This window comes from Daphnia pulicaria, chromosome 6, assembly GCF_021234035.1.
Source record: "Daphnia pulicaria isolate SC F1-1A chromosome 6, SC_F0-13Bv2, whole genome shotgun sequence".
NCBI classification, from domain to species: Eukaryota; Metazoa; Arthropoda; class Branchiopoda; order Diplostraca; family Daphniidae; genus Daphnia; species Daphnia pulicaria.
The window spans coordinates 9,098,354-9,105,853 of NC_060918.1; the positions used below are offsets into that span (position 1 = coordinate 9,098,354).

Here is a 7,500-nt window from a genome sequence, read left to right on the forward strand (position 1 = left end):
GTGCCGGGAGCGGGGACTTGTTCGACCTTCGAGGGCCCACCCGTTTAACCCCCTGAACGGTTTCACGCACTCTTGAACTCTCTCTTCAAAGTTCTTTTCAACTTTCCCTCGCGGTACTTGTTCGCTATCGGTCTCGTGGCGATATTTAGCCTTAGAAGGAGTTTACCTCCCGCTTAGGGCTGCACGCTCAAGCAACCCGACTCTTGGGAAGGGATCCGATGCACGGTCTCGGCTCGTCTTATCTACGGGCCTGACACCCTCTGTGGGTTGCTCGCCCCGTTCATGGAGACTTGGACGATAGATACCGGACAGACGCGCACGATCCTCCCGAACACCACATTCCTCGGCACCCGCTCAACCGGGCGCGAGGTTCGGTGCTGGGCTCATCCCTGTTCGCTCGCCGCTACTAAGGGAATCCTTGTTAGTTTCTTTTCCTCCGCTTACTGATATGCTTAAGTTCAGCGGGTAGTCTCATCTAAACTGAGGTCAGAATGAATTGTTTGTTTTCAAAAGGAGACAACACTTTATCTAGCTCGACAGACTTTGGCGTTTTAAAGCCGGGAAAGATTGAATAATTGCCGGTTCAAATTTTTTTTTCGAAATAAAGCGAGTCTCTCGTTATTCGCAAAAATTAATTTACGAAAAGTGACAGGGCGTCCTGCGGCTTTTTGTATTGAAACAACGCGTCGTGCGCGAACCATGCTTGCATAACGAGCGGTTAGAGTGAGTGATAATTCGCGGTGGTCGACACTTCGACACGCCCGGCGCACACACACAACTAAACTCGCGTTGAAGCGGTATATCGCGCACACGCAGCCGACACCTTGTTCGAGAAGATGTGTTTATTTCTAAATTTTTTTTGAGTTGGCTCAAAAATTTCCCATCTGTTTTGCCATCGAAAAAGGTTTCTTTTGAATAGAGAGGAAAAAAACAAAACAGGGCGAACCTTCTTTTATTTTTCCCCCTTTTTTGTATTTGAGGCATCGCGGACACTTAAGTCGCGCGGCACCCAGACGTTAGAGATTCGGGAGCTTTTATGCGGTCAGGCCGGGTGAAAAATAAATCTCGCCGCGACCCAACATGCAAAACCAAGACTGAAAAAATCTCTGTTCGTTCATCATTCGACCGACCCTCAGTCAGATGTGGCCCGAGCGAGAAGCTGGGCCGCCATTTACGTTCAAGATTTCGATGCTCCATGTGTTCTGCAGTTCGCATGGATTAGCGCACTTTGCTGCGCTCTTCATCGATCCACGAGCCTAGTGATCCACCGTTCAGGGTCGTATATAAAACGACATATTCGTTTTCTTCTCTCTTTTTCTCCAACCCGCCCAAGCAAATGAATGCGAGGGCGGAGAAAGAAAGCCAGAAAGAAAATGTTCCGATAAACACTCGTACTAGAATTTGGGTTTAGTGTGTTATTGTGATTTTGAATTCTTCCTACTTCATCGAGAGGGCGAAGGGCAAGCTTAAAAAACATTCGGTTTTCAACGGCATAGTGTCGGGCTTTGGAGTGTTAGTCTATACGACGCACACGCACGCAACCACGAGTATCTACGCCCGAAAAGAACGTCCAGAGTAAAGTCTCACACTTTCGTCCCCCACCGAGAATCAAAAAATCCCGAAGACGAAGAGAGAAACAAAAAAAAAAACAATTTCGATTGGGCGTATCCGCTTTAAACCACCGCGCATCAGAGCGCCTGATACCCGTTCAAAATCTTGATGTTTTTTTTTTTTCCGACTCTCCATCCACCGAGTTTTTATTTTTCAAAGTGTTTGATTTAGGGACTAAGACTTTATAAAATCTCCTTTATTGTTCCTTCGGTACTCGCGGCCCAGGCGGGCTATCGTATTCTTCACTCTACTAACGTCAACACTGTGAGCGCCGCTAAAGGTCGAATGAATCTATAGAGACATTCACCATCGAAGCAGGAAGAATTTGCTCACGGCCATAGACCAAATCGAAAGACTTTGTGTTTTTTTTTGAGCCGAGAGGAAAGAAAAATCAATTTGAAAAGGCGAATCCGCTTTAAACCACCGCGCATCAGAGCGCCTGATACCCGTTCAAAATAAATGATTTTCTTCCGTCAACCCACACATAGTTCATACGATGTCTTACGCCGAAAGACTTTTGATGGGGTTTTTTTGTTTTGCAACTTTTAGTTGTTTCGTGCTCAACCAAAGCCATATGCGCAAAACATTTGTCTTGTTCGTTTATGATCCTTCCGCAGGTTCACCTACGGAAACCTTGTTACGACTTTTACTTCCTCTAAAGGATCAAGTTCGACCATCTTTCAGTCTCGCCGTTGGTAGGCACCGCACGGGCAGAGATTGCTCCCCACTCGACGGCACCCCGACAAGCCCGTCCGAAGGCCTCACTAAATCATTCAATCGGTAGTAGCGACGGGCGGTGTGTACAAAGGGCAGGGACGTAATCGACGCGGGCTAGTGACCCGCGCCTACTAGGGATTCCTGGTTCATGGGGATCATTGCAGTCCCCAATCCCAACCACGAAGGAGGTTCAGCGGTTACCCGGTCCTTTCGGACAGGGAGAGTGAAACACGCTGATTCCTTCAGTGTAGCGCGCGTGCGGCCCAGGACATCTAAGGGCATCACAGACCTGTTATTGCTCACTGTCACGCGGCTGGACGCCGCTTGTCCCTCTAAGAAGACTGCGTGACGGACGCGAGAGCAGAAGGTATCGCCGGGGATGACGACGACCGAATAACAATAGAGCCAGCCCCCGCGAGACATTCCCGACAAAGCCCCGCCATACCTCATCCGCCAGGCAACCAACCCGTGAAGGCCGTACACCCGACGAACAAAGCACAACGAAACCAAGCCGAGAGATTGCCTCACTAAAGGAACCAGTCCCACCGAGACCCGAATCGCCGCCACCTGATCCCGACGCCTCCGTACTCCCTTCGGTTTCAATTGATAAAACCCGTCACCTATTTAGCAGGCTAGAGTCTCGTTCGTTATCGGAATTAACCAGACAAATCGCTCCACCAACTAAGAACGGCCATGCACCACCACCCACCGAATCAAGAAAGAGCTCTCAATCTGTCAATCCTTCCAGTGTCCGGGCCTGGTGAGGTTTCCCGTGTTGAGTCAAATTAAGCCGCAGGCTCCACTCCTGGTGGTGCCCTTCCGTCAATTCCTTTAAGTTTCAGCTTTGCAACCATACTTCCCCCGGAACCCAAAGACTTTGGTTTCCCGGAAGCTGCCCGTCGAGTCATTGGAGTAACTCCGACGGATTGCTGGTTGGCATCGTTTATGGTTAGAACTAGGGCGGTATCTGATCGCCTTCGAACCTCTAACTTTCGTTCTTGATCAAGGAAAACATTCTTGGCAAATGCCTTCGCTGTTGTTCGTCTTGCGGCGGTCCAAGAATTTCACCTCTGTCGCCGCAGTACGAATGCCCCCGTCCGTCTCTATTGACCATTACCTCGGGTCCAAAAGTAAAAGACCAGCAAAATCGGACCGAGGTCCTATTCCATCATTCCATGCTGCGATATTCAGGCGTTGGGATACACCTGCTTTGAGCACTCTAATTTGTTCAAAGTAAACGTTGCCGGCCGCCCGAGACACCCGGTGAAGGGCACCCCGAACGATTGACTGGGTGGAGCGAATCGAGTCAACTACGACCAAAATTAAAAAAGAACCCGAAAGAACTTTCCAACTCTGGCCGCAGATACAACAACGACGCACCGACCACCACTCCGGCGATGTTGTCCGACCGTGAAGAGAGTCGGGCTTTGACACCCGGGCTCCCAGAGCGTGAAACGCAACACCCTTGATTCAGAGCGGCGCCGCCCGGCCGAAGACAGACATCCGACTACGAGCTTTTTAACCGCAACAACTTTAATATACGCTATTGGAGCTGGAGTTACCGCGGCTGCTGGCACCAGACTTGCCCTCCAATGGTTCCTCGTTAAAGGATTTAAAGTGTACTCATTCCAATCACGGGGCCTCGGAAGAGTCCCGTATCGTTATTTTTCGTCACTACCTCCCCGTGCCGGGAGTGGGTAATTTGCGCGCCTGCTGCCTTCCTTGGATGTGGTAGCCGTTTCTCAGGCTCCCTCTCCGGAATCGAACCCCGATTCCCCGTTACCCGTTGCAACCATGGTAGGCGCGTAACCTACCATCGACAGTTGATAAGGCAGACATTTGAAAGATACGTCGCCGGCGCGAAGGCCGTGCGATCGGCGTGAAGTTATCCAGAGTCACCAAAATTGGTACGGTGCGCGAGCCCGAAAGCCCGGCCCCGACTGGTTTTGATCTAATAAAAGCACCTCTTCTGCGAGCCCGAAAGCCCGCAGTCGAGGCTCGAGTGCATGTATTAGCTCTAGAATTACCACAGTTATCCAAGTAGGATGGAGTGGATCTAAGGAACCATAACTGATTTATTGAGCCATTCGCGGTTTCGCCGTCTAGCGGCTTGTACTTAGACATGCATGGCTTAATCTTTGAGACAAGCATATGCTACTGGCAGGATCAACCAGGTATTTCGTGTATGTTTGTTTGATATGCATCCGGCGAGTTGCGGGTTTTTATTTCGCCCACGCATCACCAAACACACACCAAATCAACACGTTTTTTCGTTTTTTTCTTTTTCTTCGGAAACTAAAATTTTTGATCGCAACGCCTGGCGTGTCACAGCGAGTCCCAGTGAAGAGAAACACCGATCCGATCCGTTTGTTGGATTTTTTTCATTTCAATTTCCAAAGTCAAAGACCATTCAACGGTCTATGAGCCCAAAGTGAATCGGATTCATTCGACCGGTCTTGATATATTCATCAACTTTTTTTCCCGTATTACGGTTTTCGACGGTCATATGTGGCGTGCTGTATGCTCATAAGTCAAGCCTGCTTTACTAAGCTGACAAGCATACATCTTTTAAATTTTTGTGGGCTCAGAGTTTTATTTTTATTTTTCCACCGCCGAGGCACACTCTCGCATCACCCCGCACGACACACACACACACACACACCTCACCGCTCAACGGTCACACGAGGCAGAATTTTCCGCAAAGACTTTCGAAGAGAAAGAGAAAACTCGGAACAACCGCGGTCAGAGGCCAGCATAGAGGCATCGTATAGAAAGTCATGGGCGGAAAAAAACAAATCATTTCAAGTCGAGACAAGCAACCAGACTACCCCTATAAAAGTGCGCAATTCTTTAAGAGTTCACCGAAGAATGACCGAGATCAAGTATGCACGAAACGAACATATTCCAAGGGCAGCTGAATAAGCGATTCTGCGCCGAAGCGCGAGAAAAGCAAGCGGTACACCGATGGGGATCGTTTTTTTATCGTGTTAGATTCGTTGTTGTCAAGCAAGGATTCTCAAAATGTTTTTTGCATTGCACCCAAGTTTCGTACTGATTACTTGTCGCAGACCGGTGACTGTCAAAAAAAAATTTTTTACGTTTTTTCTTGAGAGGTCACTGCCTACACACAACTCCGGGCGGGCCGTACACTCACAGCCGTTTGAATTCTCCCTTCGTGTGTCATGGCCATAACTGAGCGTACATCTTACCGGGCGCCGAGTTGATCTGGCTTGTTCGATGAACGTTCGGGATACGTACAATCGATATAGCTCCAACCGTAACTCGTTTGTAATTACGCCGGCCATACTCAGCGGGCGCTCAGCTCAGCTCTCGATATCTTCCGTCGAAGGGAAGTTCGTAGTAAAAGAGAGTCAGAGTCGACGCCACATTTTGCGGTCCTCGCATCTCATCCGATTTTTGAATTTTATAGATTTGCCATCACTTCCACCCAATTCTCTCGTATATTTCAATCTCTTGACTTTGTCCGACCGGGCCGTCTTCGCCCCCCTTCAACTCCGTCCATCTCCACTTCTGTGTTCCACACAACGAGCTTCCGTCAAACGGCAAAATGTGAAATATGCGCACGCCGCACGAAATAATTTGAAAGCGTTCTGTTTGGTGGCTTTTTTATTTTTATCTCTCGGCTCACACACACACACACACATTTCCGCCTGAACGGTAATTTTTTTTGATACGGTGTCAAAAAGTGAAAAGACGCGCACCATTTTCTTTTCTCTTCCGTATCGTCGCTGACGGTAAACGCTGATGGTTATGATGCCGTAAGTTTGGAAGAAAGAATCTTTCCCGTCTTGTCTTGTTACGGTAAAATAACAAAGAACAAGCGTCCGATTTCTCTCACAGACGGCCACAGACAAACCACACGTGCCGAAGAAATGAAACGTCCGAAACCAAAAAAATGTTTGACGCGCGCACCTCTTCTGAACTTTTCGACCAAGAGTCGTTGGATCGAGTGACGAGCTTCTCAGCTGTCGCACCAATCGGTGAAGCGGGCGTTTGAATTCCCGTCCACATCGCGGTTCGGATATATTTTTACATATACCGACCATCGGAAATTTCGAAAACGGTTTTACCGAAGGAATGATATTTCACACACCGACAGCTCATCGAGTTCGTCTCCGTTCAACGGTTTTTTTTTTAAGACTTTTTGATCGCATGGGGCTAAACTGGTTAGAGCAAAGCCGCGATCCAAGCAGTGAAAAAAAAACAAAGACAGTGCAAGCGCGATCGAACGGAATCGAAACTAAAATCATGTGAAGTGGCGGGCGGAAAGGAGCTCAGCTACGGTGGAAATGAAACTACAACTAACGCCGAACCGGACAACTTCCCATTCTGCGTCTTCGTTTCATTTCCCAAAGCTCCCCGTCGATACCAAAGTTTTTGCGTCGAAGCTACTAAAGAAATTTCGCGCTTTCCTTTTCGCCTCTTTCGCCTTCCCTTCGATATCTATCCAACCACCGGCTTCGACTTTATTTCTTTCACCCGTCTATTCGCCCGATAGTCGACGGTCGGCCATTCTTTGGTATCGGCCAGGCGGACTAACAAGAAGTAAGACTCGTTTGAAAAATTTGGACCGGGCTTTACAATCGCTGCTTGTCGTAATGTCGCAAATTTGAAAAAAATTTTCAATTCGAGAAACCAAACTATTCGACACTTCGAAAATTTTTGGGACTCTGAAAATTTTTCCGAGTTTAGGAATCGAGACCTCTTCTATACTAAGGAAAACCACTAATGTTCCGCCGCATAATGTCTCCGTTTTCCGGCTCATTTTTAGCGATTGGACGGGGACATTGCCCCATCCAACCGCCAGCCGACTTTCAGGAACCGTCGTTTTCAAAGTTGGGACTTAGAAAATTTTCGACGAGTGGGAATTTTTTACGGTCGCAAGTCATCACGACACGCCCGACCAACCCATTTGAGAGCCGCCACGCCTCGACGGTGTGACGGCTTTTTTTCGAATCGACGGGTCTCGCTCACTCCTCTCTCGCGCCGACCAGAGGCCGGGCGAGAGAGTCGTTGCCAAACACCGTCGTCGGAAATGGGAGAATTTGAGTGGGAATTTTTTACGGTCGCGAGTCATCACGACACGCCCGACCAACCCACTTGAGAGCCGCCACGCCTCGACGGTGTGACGGCTTCTCTTTTCGAATCGAC

General features: G+C 48.8%; 3 non-coding genes across 3 annotated transcripts in view; all 3 read right to left on the reverse strand.

The window, feature by feature from the left end:
* Positions 1–489, reverse strand: part of LOC124346382 — a 4,575-nt gene extending 4,086 nt beyond the window's left edge. Inside the window, exon 1 of the ribosomal RNA XR_006919929.1 lies at positions 1–489. This exon is cut by the window's left edge and continues 4,086 nt beyond it. This is a non-coding gene — a ribosomal RNA (large subunit ribosomal RNA).
* Positions 490–1,126: 637 nt separating this feature from the next.
* LOC124346222 lies at positions 1,127–1,279 on the reverse strand. The gene has a single exon (XR_006919794.1). It is a non-coding gene; the product is annotated as a 5.8S ribosomal RNA (ribosomal RNA).
* Positions 1,280–2,211: 932 nt separating this feature from the next.
* Positions 2,212–4,505, reverse strand: LOC124346375. The gene has a single exon (XR_006919923.1). It is a non-coding gene; the product is annotated as a small subunit ribosomal RNA (ribosomal RNA).
* Between the last annotated feature and the right edge of the window lie 2,995 nt (positions 4,506–7,500).